At 44.9% G+C, this 24,118-nt stretch overlaps 1 long non-coding RNA gene across 1 annotated transcript; it reads left to right on the top strand.

Annotated features, from left to right (window-relative positions):
• The first annotated feature begins 11,115 nt into the window (after positions 1-11,115).
• Positions 11,116-22,931, top strand: LOC116150327 (uncharacterized). The gene is made up of 3 exons (XR_010377828.1): positions 11,116-16,017; positions 17,191-20,346; positions 21,519-22,931. It is a non-coding gene; the product is annotated as an uncharacterized LOC116150327 (long non-coding RNA).
• The last annotated feature ends 1,187 nt before the right edge of the window (positions 22,932-24,118 follow it).

Here is a 24,118-nt window from a genome sequence, read left to right on the forward strand (position 1 = left end):
GTAGAAATCATCTGAGCACGACCCTGCTGAGCAGCCACGAGGTGCCCTGCTGTCCAGGAAAGCTCACAGCCGGTCTGTGAACCATGGCCGTCAGGCTGGGGAGGCCGTCGCCATTCTTGAGCTCTTGGTGTAACTGAGATGAACTTGACAGAAACAATCCAGCTCCATGGGAGAATGCAATTCTCCACGGCACTGCCAAGTTATTCTGCAGAGTCAGCCTTAGAAGGCGGGGCGTGCCACTCAGCCCTCCTTTGGTGTGGTGGCCTCACACGGGAATGACCCCAGCCCCCCGTGTCTTAAGGCAGCTATCAGAACCCTCCAAGAAGAGCAGAGCGGATGGCTTGGACAAGTTTCTTTTCTTGAAACAACCCTAATTTGTCCAGTTTTGTGGCTTTTTTATGTGGAACAACATTAGCTCATCCAAGCCTGTGGTTTATTTGAAAACGAAATTCCGGTAAATCTTTCACATCATCTGGCAGTGTGGTGATTGGCCGCCAGTTAGGAGCAAGCCACCGAGCACACAAGACAACAAAGCGAAGAAAACCCACCCTGAACACAGAAGCTTTCTGTGACCTCCATGCTCGAGCAGCCCCGCCAGGCTCTCTGAGGATGGGGCTGCCCCATGAGCAAAGCTGTGACCTGTCACTCTCGGGGTGGGGACCGACTTTTCTCGATAGCTGAGGCCCAGTGGAATTTCTCAGCTTAAGCTTTAGCCAGGGCCTTAAACTCTTTCTATAGAAACAGATTAAGAGGGGGCCCTTGAGAATACGTACAGAGGATCTAGAAACCAGCATGAGTGATCAGGAGAAAAGGGAACTTTAGCCATCAGCGGTTGACCTTTGGAGTGTGGAAAAATGACTCGGCCTGAGTCCCTGAGGGACCTAGAAGACACTGTCCTTACTACGGGTCTGCCACACCCGCCCATCCTGGCCCCACCTTCACCATATGTACGACACATGTCCCCTCAGCGCTGACTCTGTACCTGCCCTGCCTGGGTCACAGGGGACCGAATTATGAACTAGACAGACATGGCCCTGCCTTTAAAGCGCTTAGAGTCTAGCAGGATAGACAGATTAGAAAACATATCACTTAAAATAATAGTTTTCAATATAATAAGTTATATGCCCGGAACAAATAAGAGGCCGAGAAGAAGAATCAATAAGGGGGCGGGGTATCGGCACCGCCCTTAGCTGGATTGCTCAGCGACAGCTCTCTGAGGAGGTGACGTTTAAGCTGAGACCTCAGGAGATGCTGCCGGTCCCACACGGTGTGGGAGAGCCCAGGGTGCTGCAGGGACTGAGGGACCAGCCTGAGTGGACAGTGAAAGAGAAGGAGGGACGCATGAGACCAGGATGGAGGGGCAGGCAAGGTCCACATCCGCAGGGCGTGAGAAGCCCTTTCCACCTGACACAGGGGTCAGGTGGGACAGGTGTGATCAGCAGAGTGCTCTTGTCACAAGACTGGGAGCACAGAAACCAGTCAGGAAGTTACTTCAGTAATAGACAAGAGGTGACGGTGGCTTGAGCCAAAGGGGTGGCAGCAGAAAGGGAAAGAAGAAAGAGATCTGAGGTCGAACCAACAGAATGTGCTGATGGATCTGATGTGGGGGACGTGGTGAGAGGTCCCATAAGGATGCTCCCAGCTTGGAGCAGTTTGGGGAACAGTGACACCATTTACCAAGATGAAAAAGACTGGATACGGGAGCACAATAATCCGGGGAAAGAAGTAGAGAAATCTGCTTTAACCACGTTAAGTTTGAGTCATCTGACGTATCGAGCAGATATTCTAGAGTTCAGCAGAGGAAAAATATAAATTAAGATGCCATTAGCATGCAGCTGGTAGAACCCACGAAGACTAACGAGCCGACCTAGCACACGGGGAGTAGAAAATTATTCCAGAAGGGAATATTTGGCGGTTTCTTACACCCTGGCCTGCACAGGTCCCGGGGCAGGAAGACACACAGAGGGACGAGAGCCGCATCGGGAGGGGCCTCAGGCACCTGTGTGCAGACCCCAGCCCACTCGTGTACAGCCCCCACCCTCCATCACCCACCTCCACACACGGCACCCATCGCCCACTAGGCAGAGATGAACCCGGGGGAAAGCAGCCCCCCCTCCCCCTCACCGGCAGGTCCTGAAGATGGGCCTAGGCTGTTGGAAGAAATTCCGGGGCCCTGGAGAGTGGTCAGAAGGGACAGTGTGTGTGCGGGCTGAGCGTGTCCCCTCAGACCTATGGGCTCTTACTCAGCCAGGTAAGCGGCAGAGCAGGGACCTCTGGAGCCCAGGGCACAGGGCAGGGGCCTGGGTGCCAGATCTAAGGGCGATTCTGTGCATGTTATGTTTGCCGGGGAACCAAGGCCATTTCTCCAGGCAGCTGCTCTGCAGCCCTGGGAGGGGAACCTATTCAACACACTCTGCCCACCCCTGGCCTCCTCTTACAGTTCCTGCCGCTCAGTCCCACCCCTCGCTCCATGCCCACCTTGCCGCAGTGGGAGTGGGCACCGTTCTAAACTTGCCAAAGCTTATACTGATGGGGAGGAGGAGAATGCTGAGATGAAGGCGTGGGTGAAGGGAAGCCATGCAGCTGCAGAGGCTGACATCAGCCAGGGGAGTCACAGGCCGGATGCACAGGGGCCAGTGGGCACTTGACAGGCACTGGGATGTCCAGCATGGTTCACCGAGGTGCCGGGGAGCGGCCATCCCTCAGGCTGGGCTCACAGTGGGAGCTCCAAACCCTGAGCGACACGCAGCGGGATGAAGAGCAGCGTGGCATCTGCGGGACAGTCCTTCCGTCCCGGATCCAGCCAAGTATCGACTGGGACAGAATCCACCCAGGCGCCTTGGATCCCAAGGGCGGGGAGACAGCAACAGCCAGCTGAGGGATGTGAGGCTTCGGACTGCCTTCCCGTTTGAGTGGGTTATGAAGATGCTGGCAAGACAACTCATTTTCATTTTGATCTGGGTCGGCATTTTGGGAGAGGCAGGGGTACCAGGGGTGAGGCACACTTGCTCGTTCACAGTGTGTCGCCCACACCTCTAATACTGGGACTGTTGACACCACGAGTTAATTTCCTGCTCTGGAACAGAGGGCTAAGTCGCCTGCCTTCGACCCGGTTGGCTCAAGCCAAGACAGGGCTGCAGGCGAGGCCCCTCAGCATTCCCTTTTCAAAGACTTGAGGACTGGCACCCCTCCCGCCAATTCCAGGACTGGCGACCAGGCCTTCTTTGCTGTCTGAATAATGAAATCCTTAGCTTTCTTCATCTCTGAGCAAATTCACAAGGGGCAGATGTCACATACAATAGGGCTATAAAAATAATTCAGCTGCATGACTCTTTCAAATTCGTTTTTTGGTTGTTGGTTTTTTTTTTTTTTTTTTTTTTTGTCTTCATAGCAACCCCAGTATCCCTGAAGCCAGAAAGAGGTAGGGCTGTCAGGGGAAGGTCCTGAGAGCCAGGAACGATATGTCTTATTCCAAACCCCAGTGGTGGCACATTCTGTGGCCTTGGGCAAGTCATCCAATCTGTCTGCTCCTTCTTTCCAAAATGTGAAACAAGCTAGAAACGGATCAGGGAGAATTCATTAGTTTGGTAGAAAGGTTTGAGCCACTGGGTTCCATCCATGCAATAATGACCCCTTTCTATTTACAAGACTTTGGCTCCTGTCCTCACTTCACTTTTGATAGTCAAGTGAATTTGCAAGTAAATGGGGCGCTCTCATCAGCAATCTGTGGAGCATTCTCAGAGCCTCTGGTTTGCAGCATCCAGAGAAAATGTCAGGGACTCTTCAGAGTGTTACTTAGAGTGGCTTTCTGTAAGACTGAAGTCAAGACCGTTTTGAAGCAGGTCTTATGTGGGAATGAAATTACGCTCCATTCCTTTTTTAAATTAAGGCAACTGGGAATTTGTGTCTTTGAATTATGGCCTCGAACTTCACACCTTCAGTTACCTCAAGAGGTTGGCTCACATCTAGTGCATTGCTCTGGGCGTGTCACATTCAATTGCTTAACAAATGTTTCTGGCCACACAGATGGATGTGTGGATGACTATACCTTAGTAGAAAGTCATTTACCGTCAAGTTTCGCCCTAGCTCTGCAACTCTCAAAATTCGAGATTTAGGATCCTCAGGCATGCTCGATGGTAACATCTGTCCCCTTACCTCAGAAGAATTCAAGTTTCACTTGAATTGAGGCGAAACCAGAAACAGATTCACTATGCTTCCTTGCAGCTGTGGGAAGACACTGCAAAGTATAGTTTGTGTCGGGCAGAAACCCTACGGTATGGGTATGATTTACCAAAAAAGAAACCAAGGCTTGGAGATATTGAGCATTTTCATGTGGTCTTATCCCTAAGTAGCCACCTGTGATTTGAGAGGCATTGAAAACCCTGCATCCCAACCTTTAGTCTGCTAGCTTGCTTACAATTCTCTAGATGCTCATAGATTCTCCAAGCCAGCACAGGAAGTCTCTGCCATTCACAATATCTTCACAAGACCAGTTTATCAGACTGGTTTCTGAGAACTTGAACACAACCTGGTCCAGAGAAGAGATTAGTTAAACCTTGGTGGTCACCAATCTGCAGAGTCCTGAGATCAGCCACTTCATAATAGAGACTGGGATGATCCAAAGGATTCCATGTGGATCCTAAGATACCATCTTCCCATCCCACCATAAGGTCACTGAAGACATACCTCTCCCTCATATACCCAGACCCTCTCCCTGAGAGAAGCCAGGGGAGGAGGCAGAACTCTGAAGGACTAAGCATTTAACATAAGACAGACTGAAGAGTTATACAGGGACCCTATTTAAGACTTACCCTATGACCCAGCAATCCCACTTCTGGGCAAATATCCAGAGGGAACCTTAATTCAAAAAGACACCTGCAGCCTAATGTTCATAGCGGCACTACTTACAATACCCAAGACATGGAAACAACCTAAATGTCCACTGACAGATGACTGGATAAAGAAGTTGTGGCATATTTATACAATGGAATACTACTCAGCCATAAAAAATAAATAAAATAATGTCATTTGCAGCAACATGGATGGACCTGGAGATTGTCATTCTAAGTGAAGTAAGCCAGAAAGAGAAAGAAAAATACTGTATGATATCACTCATATGTGGAATCTAAAAAAAATAAAAATAAAAAGACAAATGGACTTATTCACAAAACAGAAACAGACTCACAGACATAGAAAACAAACTTACCATTACCAGCAGGGGAAGGGGGTGGGAAGGGCTAAACTGGGAGTTCTAGATTTGCAGATACTAACTAATACACATAAAATAGATAAACAACAAGTTTATACTGCATAGCACAGGGAACTATATTCAATATCTTATAGTAACCTATGGTGAAGGTTATGAAAAAAGAATATATGTACGTTCCTATATGACTGAAGCACTGTGCTGTACACCAGAAATTGACATAACAATTTTAACACCAGTCTAAGCTTACTGTAGTGTCTAAAACTCTTACTATTCAAATTGTGGACCCTAAATCAAGAGCTTCAGCTGTGAGTTCATTAGAAATGTAGAACTCAGGACCCTCTCCAGACTTCATGAACCAGAATCTGAATTTTAAGCAGATCCCAAGAAGGTTCACTCGTACGTATGCACATGCAAGTCTGAGCTGCACTGGTCTAAAGTACGGAACCCTTCCCCGTAGTCCAGCAAGCAGCTCCTGAACAGGATGAAACGACATTTCATCGACACATCTCAGTGTACCCTCAGTAAGTGTGTGACCCGCCCACACTCAAATGAGAGCAAAGAGCAAACTGAAGACAACAGTGGCAGCTTCCGGTACCGCTCTGAGTCAACAGGTGCTGGGAAGCCCATGCCGGCCATTGGGTGTCAGTTCACGTGTCACTTCTCTCTGTAGACAGCTGCTGTCTTGAGTGCTGTGTTGAGAAGGGTTCTGAGTTGCCCCAAAGGTCAGTGGGAAGGAGAGCCGGGCCACATTAGCTGTGACAGTCACGGGTGAGGGACGGGGGAGTACCAGCCCTCCTTCCCCACATTTGCCAGCTCTGAGGCAGGAGGCGTGCTGAGAAGGACCAGTCGGGAAAGAGCCATTGATCTCATCTCTCAAAAGCTGCAGCCAGGGAAATTGCAAGTGCTTCCTGACTCTGGAAGAAAGCGTGTCAGCGGATCACGTGGCCACAGAGTGAGCCTACCTCCCCATAGGAGAGGCCGCGAGCTCCCTTACGTGGGATCCCACTCATCTGACTTCATACTCATTAAGATTCCACGGGCCAGGAGAAAGGATTTAACTAAGCACAGTACCAGAAGGACCAGGCTCCCCTTGTTTGTGAAGCTGTTGCTTGCTTAAGTTTTAGGAGCACTGATTACATACGCTGCATCTCTTTCGTGAATTTTACTGGCAAAGATATTTTTTTGCAAAGTCAGAAATACATTTCTTTGAAACGATATTATTTAAAAGAAATTCCATAATTAAGATGTTCAAGATGAGACTTTTATTTCCTTCCCTTCCTTATGGTGTTTTGGTAAGAGCACTGGACTGGGAGTTGAGAAGATGTGGGTTCCAACCCTGATCCTCCTTTGTGTTAGCTACGTCTACAGGGAACTTAATAAATCTCTCTAAGCCTCAGTTTCATTGGTGACTGGTATATACTAAGCAATCAATAACTTTTTTTTTTAAGAAATCAATTCAAGCCTTCACTGTAAATTGTATTTAGTTTGAGTACATATTATTGGTAGGAGAGAAACTTTCATCTGCGAAATTTTCAGGGCATCTGGCAGATGTTGGAGGTGGGAGGAGGACAAATTTTTGCCACTAAAAATCATTCCTCTTCTATCTTGATTTCATGGCATAGCCCTCCCTGAAGCGGGAGACCAGGCCAGAAGACCCCCTGGAGGTCCCTGCCTCCCTAAATAAATGTGGTCAGGTTGAAGAATGTTAATAGATGCAAAAGCACAACAGGAATTTGCCTCTGCCTGCCCCTCCCAAATGGCCTAAAGCAAACCAACAAACAGAAGGACAAAAACAGGCTCATTCAGATGGCCATGCCTGGGCTGCATCCTCGCCACCTGCCCCAGGACTGCAGATGTGGCGCTCCTGATCCCAGAGGGGCTGCTCCTGGAGTCCCCAGACAGACTGTTTACTTCCTGACTCCCAGAGAACCATTCTAACGTCATTCACACACAATCGCATTTGCCAGGGGCCTTGGGCAGTTACAGTGGTCCAACCCTGCACAGCCAGAGAGCAGCAAGGTTAGCGATGGGAAGCCCGCCACTTCCGGTGGGTGGGGCAGGAGGGCAGGAGAAGGCTGAGGTCCCGGGCCCAGGCCCAGCTGCCAGCTCTATTAGGAGGCTGAGAGCAGGGACAGCAGATGGGAGAGTGATGATCTCCTCCTGCTGCAGGTGATTCATAGGGCATCTGGGCGCACAGCCCACCTCCAGCACCAGTGGGAGCAGATTTCATATGGATCCAAGAGCCTCTGCTGGTGCATGAGAACCGAATGGCGCTGGGAGGTGGCAGGGGAAGGGGGCGGTGTAGGTTCTCACAGCACAGGCCATCCCAGTGCCAGACTCATTGCATCTTCTTGTTTTTCTTGCCCTCAGAGGCTGTGGTCCGTTTCTCCATTAGGGCAGCTGCATTTACAGCCATATTTGCCTTCAAACTGCTCCAGCTGCATTCCCCGCCTCACTTCCACAGGCATCCTACACCTCTGACTCTTTTGGGATGCGTGCTATACCTTCTCTGCTGACATCCTCACCAGAGGAATCCCACACTTTCTAGCAGGACCTAACCACTTTCTCCCCCAACAGAAAAGCAACTCTGGCCAGGTCCTCTGGCATCTTACTGCCTATGAAGCTGTGCAAGGCTCAGGCTCCTGACAACAAGGAAATAGAGTAACTCAGCTATTTGGCTTTTTCCCACAAGACAGTCTCCAGTGGGATTTGATCTATTTCCTTCTCTCCTTTCTCCTTGCCACAAAATGCCTTGGTCAGGATACTTTGCACTGGAAACTTGCCATGTGCCAAGCAGGAATTGAGGTGCCCCTTTCCCTTGGGAATCCGGAGGCTTCCGGCATCCTCTGGGGGCAGTCACTTCCATCTCCACATTGTCTGAGGGGTTTTCTCGCTTCCTGACATTTAGAAAGCATTATAATCGCCCTGCCCTTCCCTGTCTTGCTCCAACCTTCTCCAGGGAAGGAAATTGAGAATTCTCTCCTCATGTGATTCCTAGTCGGGGACAAAGCCCCGAAGTCAACACTGGTTTACCAAAGCTTATATGTGCTGCCTGGGATCCTTCCCCATCTGCCTGGATGGGCATTACCGCAGCAGGAGTCTGGAGCTGCTTCTCAGCTCCCAGCATGTGACCCACACATGCCCAGAAGCATGAGACGCAACGTTAACCTTTTAGGGGATTTTCCAGAGCAAATGAGACAGTCCATGGGGTGTTATTTATGTCTCTTCTTCTCCACTCCTCCTTTGGGAAGTAGCTATCTGGAATGGACGGAATAAAACAGAAGTCAAAGAACGGTCTATGATCCTTCCCCCAGCTCCAGTGAAGATGGAGGCTCATTTGTCATCCTGAGGACCGGTGCAATCAAGCATATGACAGAGCAAGATTCTGGAACATTTTTATCAGTTTTGGAACCACAGCTCTTCCGTGGCCAAATTTCCCTTCACGGTCTCAGATTTCAGCGAGGAGACTAACATTTCCCGCACAGGCGGGCCACCCCTCTGCCCCTCTGCTTCGGCTGACCGCTGCTCCCTGTGGCTGCTTGCAAGGGGTAGGGGTGGACACATTCCAGCTCGCTGGGGTTTGGACCAGCACCTCTCATCCCCAGAGAAGGGATTCTCTGTGGGGGCTGAGTTGGCAGTGCTCGAGCTTGCCTTGCGGTCGGCACGTAGGCCATCAGAAATCATCTGGGTGTCAACTTGCCAAGCTGGGGCCATCCTGGGGCACAGGGATTTATTGCTAACAGAAGAAAGCAAAGAAGCCATTTCCCTAAGGCTGCTTTGCAGGCCACTTCCATGGAAAGGGCCTCCACTGTTGCCCCGATCAGTTCAATATCTAATTCATCATGCCTGTGTTCCTCCCCAGCAGCTCAGGCCTGTCTGCCACCAGGAGCAGGTGCCAAATCGGAGTGTGGAATTTTCCCAGCAGGCCCCAGGGTGTGTTGCTGCCAAGGCAACCGTGGTAAGCTTGAGGAATAACGAGTAAACCACAAATCCAGAAAAGGAAGAGGAGGCCGCCTCTTTGGCGTGGGCTGACTCAGGTACAGGCTGTCCCTTGAGAAAAGATGTGGGTTGTGAACCACCCCCCAACCCCCACTGCCAGTGCCAAGGCTGGACCAAGCCAGGGCAGGCCAGGCTGGGCCCCACAGAGCAGCTTCCCAGAATGGGGTTGATCAGACCAGGTGAGGACAGCGGAGAGGGGCTGCCCGCGAAGGCCACAGCAGGCTCTGCTCGGTGGGAGTAGCAAAAAGGAGTGTGTTGCCGGGGACGTCCCGAGACCCATGTTCAGTGAGCAAAAGCAGCACCAAAGTGAGCATCTGGAGAGAGGTCTGGGGCCAGGGAGGATGTGGAGCTGTGCACCGTGCAGGGGCAGGTCTGGCGTTCAGGAGAGCAGGACCAAAGGCAGAGATCTCCAAGGAGTTAAGGTCAAAGGTCCAAGCCAAATGAGTAGAAGCAAAGAAGCAAGTTCTTTGGGGCCAATCAGTAGCAAATACAGATTGGGATCATCTGATAAAGCGTGTTCACCTCACCTTTGTGAAGGCAACTCCACCCATGACCAGTGGGGCAAGCCACACACCTAGAGTGACAGGAGACTTGTCACCAGCGCTGCTCACCTGCCTTCACTTGCTCTGGACTCCACAGCCTTGGCTGCCATTCTGAGACCACATCCAAGGTCAGTGGGAATGAGTGACGGGGCGTGAGGTCGGCCGTGGGGACAGGAGGGGAGACTGGAGACACACTGGCCATGGCCACGCTTTTGTTCTTCCTGAGGTTTCTACCAAAGGTTTTGCTGAGAATGACTGAGCCCATAATTTAAAACGAGAAACCATAGTTTTACATTTTACTCTACATTAATTTAAGCAAAATTGTCTACAGAGAATTTGAGGACACCGGGTGAGATTTGACATGAAAGTCCAGGCCTTCATCTCTAAACAGACAAAGCCAGGGTACCTGATTATTTTGTTCTCATCGAGTTTTGATTCATCTTCTTCCATTGCTCCTCTTCTATGTACACACTTTTTTGGATAGGGTTAAGGTTTTTCTGGTTTGAAGTCTGAACTGAAATTCCCACTGGGCTGAAACATTGATACCGCGACACTCCCTGCATTTTAACATTGAACATCCATTGGCAGCAAAGCTCGAGATTTCTTTTTCTTTTCTAAATGCAATTGAGTAGGTACAGAAGGAATATTCTAGCCACTGACCTCTTAGGGAGGTGGAACAAAGCTATTTCTTCCTCCTTTTTTAAGGGACACAGCTATGAGTGTTTAATATTTGTATAGGGTCTAAAACCTCAGAGTTTGGGCTGGCATCTGGTAAGAAGAAGAATAAACAAACATTTATTGAGTAATCATGTGTCAAGTACTGCACTGGTGTATTTTCTTATAGATTATGTCAGTAGGTCCTTAAAACAACAGAAAGGAGTCTTCACTTCCATTTTTACATATGAGTGTAGGAAAGTCCAGAGAGCTGAGTGCTACAGACTAATAACTGATGGCCCTGACATTTGAATCTAGGTCTGGTTTTAAACCCCAAGATGCTGCTGGAGTCTGTTCTTTTGGTGGAGGATACTTTAAACTACTTGTTTCTTCAAACACTTTATGCTATAGCTTTATAGAGTGAAACATTAGCTGCATACATAATTTCATGAAAAACTGACTAACAGAAAATAAACTGACTAATCAATTTGAAAAAGAGCTGGATGTTCTATTCTTCCAGTAATTATTACTGTTTAAGATTTTATCTATAACTTAAATGTGACAGTCGTTCCAAAAAAATGTTTGATTCAGAGGCAGATTATTCTGCAAAGTTTATGGCATGCGATAAAAGGCAGACGAGTATGAGCTGACCTCATTGATACTTCCATTTTCATTTGGATGTTTTAAAACTTTTCAGATCATCCCTGGGCATCATAATTCTTGCCTAGGAACTGGGTGCATTTTCCTGTGTGTGTGTTTGTGTGTGTGTGTGTGTGTTCACCTGCTCATTCTCCCTCTCCTGCAGATCTCCTGCTCTGGGATTTCAGCTCTATAAGGAACTACGTCTTAAAGTATGAATAGTTCTCGAATGCCTTATAGAAAGATCTCTGAGATATATGAAAGTATGGAGACAGAAATTGTTGGCCCGTGTTACAGAAATGATTGTAAAGAGATGCTCAAAGCCCAGACCTGTCCACAGGATACCTGGCTGCTGCCAAGAGAAAACAGAGGAGCAGTATTTGAGTCTGAACACAGAGAAAATCAGAAGGTCTCAGGAAAGAGTCTTTAGAGAATACCAACTCTTGAACAACAACAAAAAATTACTTGGGACACAGGTGCTGTTTTTATCAGTTAATTCTGCTAAGAGTATGGATTTAAGATGAAAGGGAAAGAGCTAAAAGATCAATGATTCCCTGTCCAGAGAGTGTTGATGAGCTGGATTTGGATTTGGGGCCCATTGGCTTAAGATACTGGAATCCTGGGTTCTTGTCCATGGGTGGTTCACATTTCACAGGCACAGAAAAAAATGTGTCTGCCTAGAGGCTAAACTGACAGAACCAGAATCTTTTTAACTCAATATAGTGGGGAAAGGAGAAAAACAGTCAGATAAACCCCGAAAAACAGTTACCATGGAGGGTGGCAGGTAGAAACACGAAAGACGAGATAGGGAAGAGGCATGGCGAAGTCACAGGTGTGATGGGGAGAGCCTTCTGTATCAGTGGACAGAGCATGGGGAATTCACAGGGGTGGGGCTGGAGCTGATGATGCAGGTGGCTTGTCTGCTGTCACCAAGGCCTGAGGAAACTTCAAAGCAAGGTACATCTTAGGTGCAGAATAGGGCAAGAGGCAGGAGGTAGAGAGGCAGAAACAGTTGGTGAATTTGATCCCAGAGGGGGTTGCAGTGACTGGGGTCAAGAAGTAGGCTGGATTCTCTCCAGGTTGCCAAGGGTTATTCAGACTGACTAGTGCATATGCTTAGGAGGTGATGAGTGGAGGGCAGCTTTTTAGAAGGCCTATGGCTGGACCACAAATACATCTTTGGGATTCATTTCCATACATATTAATAAAGCTGGGTGGACTGGGATTCAAGGATCAGGTGGAGTTTCTTATTGACTTAATCATCTAGTCAAAAAAATGTGAATTGAATGCCTTTTTTATTGGGGTGCTGAGGATAGAGCACTGAATGAAGGAGACAAGAGCCCTTCAGTGATGGAGCTTAACTAAAACATGGGAGGGAGACAGACTAAATGTAAACAGGATGGTCATTCAACTAATACAAACATTTCATACAGTGATTTGTACTATGAAAAAAAAAAAAGTGGTAAGACGGAGAGACTGCCAGTGGAGCTGTAGTGAGGTGGGCAGGCAACCTTGATGGGGAGGTGGTCGGCGTAGACATCTCTGAGGGCATACTATTCGAATAAAGTCCTGAATTATGAGCTGGATCCACAATGTGAAGAAATGGAGACAGAATGGTCCAAGCAGAGGGAACCACTTTTGCAATGGTCCTGACGGAAAACCCTACCTGGAAAGTTTCAAGCCAAGTTGTTTAGGGAAGACCTGAACAAAGACACGAATAAAATGAAGGAGTAAACCATGAAGTTAAGCGGCCACGGGGAGGAATATTCAAGGCAGAGGCTGTAACAAATACAAATTAACAAAAAGGGCATTCGTACGTAGAAGGTCAGCGGGCGAGAGGAGGAGTGGATGTTGGGTATTTGAGGAGTGAAGGGGTGTATGAAAACCAGGAGAATGACAAATCTACTACTAGAGAAATGATGTGGCGGTGCCAGGCAGTGCTGTGTGCCCATCTGAGGTTTGTGGTCATGAATTTAAAGTGAGACTACTCAGCTTGGTTCTGTGATTATTTTTTTCTTTCTCAGCAATGTTAAGACTTAAGGATGTCGGCACAGTATAGGGTGAACTCAGGACCAGAGTTTAACCAAGTGAGTACGATGAAGGGAAAAAAAAAAAAAGAGGAAGACATCTGAGATGCTTGTGAGTTATTTTAATGATGGAATTTAAGCTAAGGAGGGAGGAGGGGACACGAAAGGGGACGATGAATAGTGAAACTTCTCTAGGCTCGAACGATTTAAAAAAAATCTAACCCTGTAGGAGAAGAAGCCGCTTAGCTGCATGTCAGGAAGCTGTGCACCTGTGTGGAAGTGTAGCAATGTGTAGATTTGAGGATGAGAACACCAGACAGGCATCTGGGTGGTTTTAAGAAGGAGCACATACGTGGGGCCAGCTGGCAGAGAGGAGACTTTCCTGACCCAGATCTCAACACAGCTTAGAAGCCTGCTCTAACCAGGAGGGCACCTTCAGGGAGTCTCATTTGGCTAAAAGTAGAGCATCTGACAAATTCTTGTCTTACTCTGCTGACAGAATCATCAATCAGCAAGTGGAGGGAGAGACAGGGAAGATTCTACTTTAACAAGGAAGGATGTCTTGGCCAAAGCGAAATTGATGGGAATTTCGAGAGAAAGTGGAGCTGGTTCACTCAACTTCTCTAAATGAGCCCAATGCTCCTGGTTCACGAGATCACTGAATTCAATATTGGTGATTTTTGTAGAATGGTGAAAAAATATAAAATAATATTGGCAATACGTAAAGGTTCTGACTTCAAGGAAAAAGCTACTTTCTTTCTCTGCAAAATAGCCAAAGGAATACCAGCAAAAAGGATAATCAGATGGAAAACTAAATCGTTGCTGACCTTACCCAAATGATGAAGATTAATCAGAAGATGTATCTGGTGCCAACTGACAGGAAGCAGGGGTGAAGTGTTAGCATAAAGGAATCCCAATCCCAAATGGCCTCCAGGTGTCGTCACAGGGAGCTAAATCTATCAATGGCAATAAATTGGTAAAAAGAGAAAAAGCTATTTTTTAATTGTGTGTTTATATGGAGTAGCATCGATACACCTTCTTGCTAGTCCTTAAGTAGCTCTGTAGTGGACTTCTTATACTAACCTTACTGTTGAGGAAACTGAGGTTTGATAAGGTAATTGACTTTCTTGAAGTCTCATAGGATATGAGAGAACCAAGATTCAAGCCAGGTCAGTCTCTCTACAAAGATCATTCCACCATGTCACTTGCTTCTGAGAAACAACTCTTGACGTAAAGCGTGTGTGAGAGAGCTTTGCAGTGACGAAGACAGTGGTTTTAGCTGACAGTAAACTCATTTAGAACCAACAACGTGGTTTGGTCATCACAAAAACACGATCTCAGTTTGCATCAATATGGGGTCGGAATCTTAAATGGTCACCATGTGCACCAGCCATGCCTATGGTAATGTGCCCCACTGTGAGTACCATGAAAAGAGATACAGACAAACCAGATTGTATTCCTAAAGCAATGACCAATTTAATGGAAACTCAAAACTATGGTGAAGGCTCAGCGAAGAAACTAAGCACTCAAAAAAGGGAATATTTAGAGGCAATATGATGTCTTGCTTAACATTTGATGGGCTCTCTTGTGAAAGAGAAAACAGGCTTATTCTGTTTGACGACAAAGTGACAGGACGAGGACTAATTGATAAAAATCAGAGATTCACATAAAATAAGGGCTATCTGATGAATATATTAAGTTTCTCATCCTGGTATGTTTGCCAACTACTGAGCACAGGTATCATGGAAGTACTTCAAGCCTCAGATGGGTGACTGTGTTACGTGACTTTTTTTATTCCCTTCCAGCCCTAAGATTCCATGACTTTTCATTTTAAGAAAGTCAAGTTTCTTTATACACACGACTATGTGGTTTTATAACGTATAAATGCTATTATGTCATGCCTGATATTTGTTCAAAAGTCAAGTCTGATGCACTTCTTTTCCTTTTTAAAATTGCATTTCCCCTCCTCTTATCCCTGCTACAGTCATTTCAGCAGCTCTGCACCCCTAAGGGTTCAAATCTCAGCTCTGCCACTTTCCAGCTGTGCATCCTTGGACAAGTTACTCAACTTCTCTATAATAATGCCTAGCTCATAGGATTATTATGTGGATCAATGAATTCAAACTGGTGAAGCATTTAGAACTGTGCCCAGCATTCAGTAAGCACTCGATAAACCTGAGCCATTATTACTTCTCATGTGATTCCATCCAGGTCCACTGGGAGAGCACACGTTGACCATGAAGGCTGCCCACCATTCTATGACTCACTCAGTCCCTCTTCAATACCTATTCTCTTTTTCCCCAGATTTTCCCCTCATACAAATAGCGTGGCAATATGTATGTGCTATTATGTCTTTTGTCTTGCTGTTTTTATTTCGATGAGATTAAAACAGGAGCGGATTGCTGGATTGAAGGCTATGTGTATGCTTAATTTTCAGAGACGCTGCCATTTGGCTCTCACCAAATAACGCTGCGAAGTCTTCACGCCACCTCCAGTAATGCGTGGGTGCCCTTCTCCCCACGTGCCCAACAAGAGAGCTTTTTCACTTTTGCCAAAGTAATAGGGATTAGTAAAGTAATATTGCATTTTTTCCTTTAATTTGCATTCCCATAATTTTAAGGAACTCAAATTCATGTTAGCTAGCCATTTACTTATTTTTCTACTGGGTCGTTGGTGTTTTTCTTGTCAACTTCTGAGAACTCTTTGTATAGCGTATATATTAACTCCTTATGTGACTGCCCTTAAGACAACCTTGGTTCCAACCACGGCATAACCATGTTTGGCTCACTTCTGCACTACCATTTCTACTTGAATATTCCTCCCTCTTTTTTTCTCCTGAGTACCTGGGATGGAGATTGGCTGGTAAGGATGTAAACATCCCACAAGAACACAGAAGGCACATCACCCCAGAGTTCACAAGCGAGAAGAAATAGGACTAAAGGGTGGGGTAAGTAGGATGAGAGACAAATCTGCAGAAGCCAAAGACAGGGAATGAGAGGCAGAATCTCAGAGCCCCGAGTGTGGAGCCAGAGACACGAGACCAAAGTGTAGGCAAGTCAAGGTGAAGGGGCAGTGGTGTGGGGTGGACCATTTGCTTAAAACACCCATTAATGTTGGAAACTGTTTTTATGGGCCAGCAGGAGTATTATGTTGCAGTGGGTGGACCTGGCTTCAAATGCTTAGGCAGGGACAGATAATTTGCTTGTTCAAAAATCTTTATGACAGCCTTGGTACCTAAATATCAGAGTACTTTAACTTGATCTTCAAGGTCTTCTAAAATCCGATCTGACCCTTCCTTTCTCACTTTGCACCCTCTATTCCTTCATTGTTCCTCCAGTTCTTTTCATCTCCCGATTTTTGCCTGGAATATCTTTCTCTGGCCTCTCCTTCTGTACAAATTCTATTCATTTTTAAAGGCTCTGTTTCTCTGAATGCTGTCCTGACCACTCTGGCCTGATGTGAACTCTCCCCACTCTGAACTCTCACAGTAATTATTATCTGCCCACACAGCTGGCAATTGGTCATTGTCTCCTTGAGATCCTTTTGGAAACAACCCCCCCACCAAGCCAGCTTAAGCAATAAGAAAATTTATTATCTCATGTAGCAGGAAGCCTTGAGTTAGGAGACACTCCCAGGTTGATTCATAGACTCAAATGCAGCATTGGAGATCCAGATTTTCTCCCTCCTGCCATCCCATGTCTGGTTTCTCTGTGGTCATGAGATGGCTTCCAAAAGCAGCTAAGGCTACACTCTTTGCTCACATCTAGTGGCAGAGAGTGGGGACCCTCTCCCCAAGCAGTGGCTATCAGTTTCCCTCAGTCATCTGGAGCTGGCATTGGTCACACGCCTAGTGCTAGACCTATAAGAGTAGCACAGGGAATGTCATGTGTCGATTTCCTTTACTAATTAGTACCTAGACCTGGTCTGGGGAGAGGGTCCTCTTCCCCTGGTGCCCGGGAGGCGTGGACACTTAAATAGTGCTGAGCTTCTGGTAAGAAGCGAGAAGAAGAGATGAATGCTTAGTCATGGGTTGACTTGTGACAAATGTTCATTATCTTGAGTTGCTACTTATCCCTTTTAGTGTCACCTTTTTCACACTTTTTATATCTTTTCTCCCCAGGTAGATTGCAAATACCTTGAGACAAAGCCTGTATCTTCCATTTTTTAATCTCCTCCAAATGACTTTCTTATACATGCGTCAATAAATATTTATAGATTGGATTTGACATCTCTGAGTCTCACCGACTCAAGGGCACAGAAGATGTAACTGAAGCTTCCTGAGTCTCACCAACATTCTCTACCTCAAGAGCACAGAAGATGTAATTGAAGCTTCCAAGGTTCAGATGCTAAACACAAAAATGTAGGACTTTGGAGACCCCAAGCCCCAAAAGCTGGAGGTCTGTTTGGAGTCACATTGTGTTCCTTTTGTATCGCTGCCTCAGGAACTACTTGTATATTAGCATCAAACACTGATCAAAAGGGTGAGACCAAGGAGACTGAAAATTCTGTAATGCAATGAATCCCTTTATCTCTGATACTTGCGTTTGAGGACAAGTCACTGCTGAGAACCACAAAATGTATATAAAGCACATACTCTATTCCTCTCATGAGAGACAGGAATCACAAAATTGACATTCAAGATATTTCATTCATTCATTCAACGTATTTATTTATTTTTTTTTTAATACTGATTACCAAACTCTGGGTGAGGCACAGGAAATATAAAGTCGGATGAGAAATTGCCCCTGCCTTCAACTTGCTCAGTTAGGAGATGTGCTATCACTTCTTCAAATGTGGTAGCAGTTACTTCTGGATGGTCGTTGGGTTTAGACCTCAAACCATCACCTGGAGCATCTGCTCTAGAAGTCAGTGTTTCACTGCGGACACTTTGCTAATTCTGGTGGTGAGAAACAGAAGTACAGTTTCAGCCTCTCTTCAGTGTCTAGCCTAAGGTGATTCACTTAGCTCCCACATCACTGAAATGGGAATTCATCCTACTAGCCTACTTCTGGGACAAGCTATAAAACCCATTACCCACGTGTGAGGCATGATTCTGACAGCCCAAGCTGGAGAATATCATCAGCTGAAGTCTAGTAAGACTGGGTGAGGTGGTGGTTGAGAGATTTCTGAATGAGTCAGGCCTCTGGCGCTAAATGTATTAATGAGTCATTTTCCTCGCCCAGCAGACAGTGTGGCAGAAAGTGAAAGAAGAAGCCATTCAATGTCTGTTTTTTAAAAATGTATTCTGACCCTCAGTCCACCCAAGTAGATTTCAACATATTTTAGCATCTTAGACCTAATACTTGCCACCAAAACATTCTTATGGTTCCTCTCAATTTGGAAAAAGCTTGTGAGGACTTTTCTCCAGGAATGAGGAAATTGGTTTTCACCTCCTTTCAGGGGTTTCAGAAGATAAATTCCTAGCGGCCAGACACAGCATTTATTACCTTGCTTTGTGTAGCACCTAAAATTCAATTCTGATTATTCCAGCCTTCACTAAAAACTTCTGAATGACAAGGATGATGACAAATCATGGACCTCACATTCACCTGCCTTATATGATTTTACAGGCCTTCATCTCCAGTCTGTACCAGCTTCCTACCTGCGTAGCTATACCCTGAGTCTCTTCGTAGGAGATTTCCCAACCAAGATCTCAAATTGGTCATTTCATCTTTCTACTGCAACGTCCTCATCTGGTCTTCCTTCCATTCAGTCATAAGAAGTAAAAATCCTCTATTAGCTCCAACTACTTATCATTCTTTCTCCAACACAAGCACATGGAAGCCTGTCTAACTTTTTTTGATGCTTCATTCAGCTTGGGCGGCTCCATAGTCAACTATTATAACATTGCCCCCATCATCCTAGACCCCCTACCCGTGTGGCATTTTGCCATCACACCAATCCCAAACCCCTAATCTGCATCCACTGTACTCTCTGGACCTGCCCTTGACAATCTGAGACCATGGAATAAAGACTGAAAGTCTTATGGGATTTGTCTCTTGCAAATTTACACTATAAACTTCACCTGATATGCGGGGCAATTTTAAAATTCTGTCAGAAGACTTAAAACATTCCTCCCAGTCAGTATTTCCAAGTACTCCATCTTCTTCGAATCTCCAGCCACATCATTCTTGATCTTCACAAGTTAATTTGCCTTCTTAATTTATAGAAAGTGTTAATGCTGTTTCATAATTCTTCCCCTTCTTCCTTCTTCACCCTCTCTCCTCTGTGTATGTGTGTGAATACATGTATCTCTATATCATCTATCTATCTATCTACCTACCTTCCTACCTATCTATCTATCTATTATCTATCTATCTATCATCTAAAACTCCCTGTGGTATCTGCCTTGGCTCGGGCTTTGTGATAGACTTGGAAATTGTCCATATTCCCCTTGAAGGAATGACTTTCTGCCCAGTTATGGGCAATGTGACCAGCTCCTTCAGGGTCTACCTCAGCTGCAGAGAGTTCCCTTGCCTGACCTCACATCCTTATAAGAGTGGCCCACAGCTGTGACTGAAGAAAGCAAAAACAAAAAAGTCCCAGCCATTTCTTCCCACCTTGTGGGATGATCAATGAGCAACCCTCACTCTCGGACTCCTTGCCACATCCAACCCTCTCTACCTAATCCTGCTACTCCATCCTTCCTTTGGAAGTGTCCATCCTTAATACATATCTTGACCCCAAACTCTGTCTCAGTATCTCCTTCTGGAGAAGCCAGTCTAGAAGTGGTCCTAGAACACAGGCAGAAATTCTGGCTGCTGTCTGGTAGTAAGGAGATCATTGCTGGTGGAAGGTGAATCACAGATGGCCCCTGGCACAAGGCAGCTATGACACAGGCCTATGTTCTCATCCCCTGATGACTCCACTACAAGCCCTACCTTGATACTTCTAGACGGGCATTTAAGGAGCTGATGACCATGGTTCCCTTGCTATTTACCAGCCATCCCTGCAAAACAGGGGGTCCAGGCTCTGTCTAAGCCATGTCCAACTTAAAATTTTTAGTATATTTAGGAAACTGATGGCAAGTAGTTATCAAAAATCAGTTGGTTTGAGAGATGGATGAGCTTCTTGGAAAATAAATTGGTCTTAAGAAGACAAACTCATAAATGTTGTTTAAGAGCACTAGGCCAGTGTCATGGGAGAGATGCAGTTGTGAATTCAGCTAAGCCTTTGCTGCTGAAATCATGTCTAACCTATTTATCCCCTCTCTGGCTTACCTCCAGCGGCCCCAAGCCCGTGCGCTTATACCATGGCCATGGAGAAAGACCTTAGCGTAAGTAAATATTTATCTTATAATGGGACAATATTATACTCTATTATTTTTTAAGTTTAAGAAACTACATAATATCTAGAGAGCTCAGAATGGAGCATAACAATAGATACCAAGCTTACCCAACTCCTTTTACAGAAATTAATTCATTAGAGCAAAGAAGGCCTTTTTGTCTGCCATGGGGTAACACTAGAACTGCGACTTATTCAAGGCCTAAAGACCCAGGGAACCCCTGTCCCTTTGTGTTCTGCAGATGGAATGCCTTCCCCTTCAGCAGCCCGTGCTTCTGAGTCCTGAAAGGGGTTCCATGTGGATGGACCTATCGCACTGCCACATCTCCAACGCTTGTTTTGAAAAAGCCTCCGTTGGCAGCTAGCACCTCATTTAGAATTCCTAAGACGTTTGTGGTCTGTCTTAAGCTAGGGTTCTCCAAAGAAACAGAGCCAATAGGATGTATGAATAACATGCATCTTATATAAGAAACTGGTTTATGCGATTATAAAAGCTGGCAAGTCCAAAGACGGGCAGGATGAGTCAGTAAGCTGGACACCCAGGAGAGCCGTGGGTTTAGTTCCAGTTTGACAGCCAGAAGATTGCAGATCCAGGAAGAGCCAGCATTTCAGCTAGAGTCAGAAGATAGGAGAAAAGTTGACGTTCCTATTTGAAGGTCCTCAGGCAGGAAGAATTCTTTCTTATCTGGGGGAGGGTCAGTCTTTTTGTTTTATTCAGGCCTTCAATGGGTTGGACAAGGTCCATTCACATCAGGAAGGGCAATCTGCTTTACTCAAACCACCCACTGAAATGTTAATCTCATCCAAAACACCCTCATAGAAACACCCAGAATAATGTTTGGTCAAATATATATGGGTATTCCATGGTCTAGCCAAGTTGACATAGAAAATTAACCATCACAGTCTGTACCAATGGTTTTGGCCCTGAATCACTATTTTGTATCTGTATGGCTTCCTTTTTGGAGAACATGGCACTGGCTTTTGAATTATCTATAGTATCCAACAGAATGCTAGGTCCATTGTGATCTGAAGAAAATCTGTTGGAACAGTAAATTATTTAAGATAAGGGCTAAATGTGAAATAAGAAAACACTGGCCTGGTGATCTTGCATTCTGCTTCTTTCTATATAATTTGCCTCTCATGGCTTCCTTTCCTCCCTCCCAGGGCACCGGGCCAACATAATCCACTCTGGCTGCCCTAGTGTGAAACCTCAGTCAAAAGGTGAAACCCCACACAAGAGATGAAAACCACTCTGGGTAATACCTTATGTCTTCGATATTTTCTTCCTCAGTCTTGGCTATGACTTTTTCTCTGCTCAAAGGTGACTGTTTCTTCTGTACAGCACAGGGAACTATACTCAATATTTTGTAATAACCTTTAATGAAAAAGAATATAAAAACAAATATTTGTATGTACATGCATGACTGGGACACAGTGCTGTACATCAGAAATTGACACATTGTAACTGACTCTACTTCAATAATTAAAAAAAAAAAAAGAATCATCCAACACATGGAAACAACCCAAATGTCCATCAACAGATGATTGGCTAGGATGACACCTGCACCCCAATGTTCACAGCAGCATTATTTACAATAGCCAAGACATGGAAACAGCCTAAATGTCCATCAACATATGAATGGATAAAGAAGATGTGGTATATTTATACAATGGAATACTACTCAGCCATAAAAACTGACAACATAACACCATTTGCAGCAATATGGATGCTCCTGGAGAATGTCATTCTAAGTGAAGTAAGCCAGAAAGAGAAAGAAAAATACCATATGAGATTGCTCATATGTGGAATCTAAAAAAAAAAAGCATAAATACAAAACAGAAATAGACTCACAGACATAGAATACAAACTTGTGGTTGCCAAGGGGGTGGGGAGTGGGAAGAGATAGACTGGGATTTCAAAATTGTAGAATAGATAAACAAGATTATACTGTATAGCACAGGGAAATATATACAAGAACTTATGGTAGCTCACAGAGAAAAAAATGTGACAATGAATATATATATGTTCATGTATAACTGCAAAATTGTGCTCTACACTGGAATTTGACACAACATTGCAAAATGATTATAAATTAATAAAAAATGTTAAAAAAAAAAAAAACCCAGATGATTGGCTGAAGATGTGGTATATATATATACAATGGAATACTATAATAAAATAATGCCATTTGTAGCAACACTGGATGGACCTGCAGATCATCATTCTAAGTGAAGCAAGCCAGAAAGAGAAAGGAAAATGCCATATGATATCACTTATACGTGGAATCTAAAATAAAGGGCACAGGTGAACTTATCTACAAGACAGAAACAGACTCACAGACATGGAGAACAAACTTATGGTTACCAGGGGGTAAAAAGGGTGGGAAGGGATAAATTGGGAATTTGAAAACTGCACCTCGGGGAGTGATGGAAATGTTAGCTATCTTGATTGTAGTAGTGGTTTCATTGGGGTATACATCTATCAAAATTCATCAAATTCTACATTTGAAGTATGTGTAGTTTACTGTACAGGAAATATACCACAATAAAGTTGTTTAAAAAAAGAAAATTAGCAGATTTGATAATACATTGCTCTCTCTGGAACAATCAGGAGATCTCCAGTAGATTATTAGGTGTATTATTTCCTGAATAATAAATAAATTTTTTAATTGAAAAATATATTTTAAAAAGTTACTGTCTGGTAGTGCATTGCCGTAGGGTCATTGCTAGGAAACAGGCAGGTCTGCAAAGCTACCTTGAAATAAGGTGCTAATGGCCTGTGGTAGCTTAATAGGATCCTGGTTTAAACAGCAACCTTGAATATGCTACTCATTCAGATTAAACATACTCTACTGAGCGTCCTCTCTGCTAGATAGCACAGGGCCTTGTCTTAGACAGTTCCACATGAGTTATATCATTTAATGATTATAACCACCATGAAGAGCAGCATCTCTATTTTAAAAAGGGAAAAACAGAGTCTCAGAAAAGGTCATTTAGGGGGAGGGTACAGCTCAGTGGTAAAGCACTTGCCTACCATGCATGAGGTCCTGGGTTCAATCCCTAGTACGTCCATTTAAATGAATGAATGAATGAATAAATCCTAATTACCTCCCCCTCCAAGTAAATAAATAAAAAGAAAAAATATTTTAAAATAAATAAAAAATAAAATAAATAAAATAAAAAGTCATTTATTTGCTGAAAGTCAAAGAAAGCTGAATTCAAACCCAAGGGAAGTATCCTGTCCACTTACTAATGGGGAATTTTCAACTTCTGCAGCAAATTGATGATGTGTACAGCCAACGGAACTTGTGGCATCCCTTACATTCTGTCCTTAATTTGTCTATGCAGTACCATGCTTTTGTCTCAAATAAAAGAGATAGAAGACGACTTTTCTACTCATTTCTACATTATTTTCAGAACTGTCATTCAATTGTATTTTCAAATAAATATAAACAAAACCTGTAGTTACTTTATAATCCATCACAAGGGAACAGACTCCAGGAGCAGCAGAGATTTTAAATTCCTTCCTTTGAGGGAGTCAATAGGCAGGGGATTAAAAGCTAAATAAGAAAGCAAGGGAGTCCTTCTTAAGACTGTGCAACACCCATGTTGCATGTGTACATGCATGGTAACACATATAAAGCACATGAATATTATTTTGCTGTCTTTTGTTTTGGAAAATGATTAATTAGTACCTTGGATCCTTTTATCAAACTTCAGACTTCTTGGATTAAGATAAATTGCTTTGTAGTTAAGCTTTTGAA

Source organism: Camelus dromedarius, chromosome 25 (genome assembly GCF_036321535.1).
Source record: "Camelus dromedarius isolate mCamDro1 chromosome 25, mCamDro1.pat, whole genome shotgun sequence".
NCBI classification, from domain to species: Eukaryota; Metazoa; Chordata; class Mammalia; order Artiodactyla; family Camelidae; genus Camelus; species Camelus dromedarius.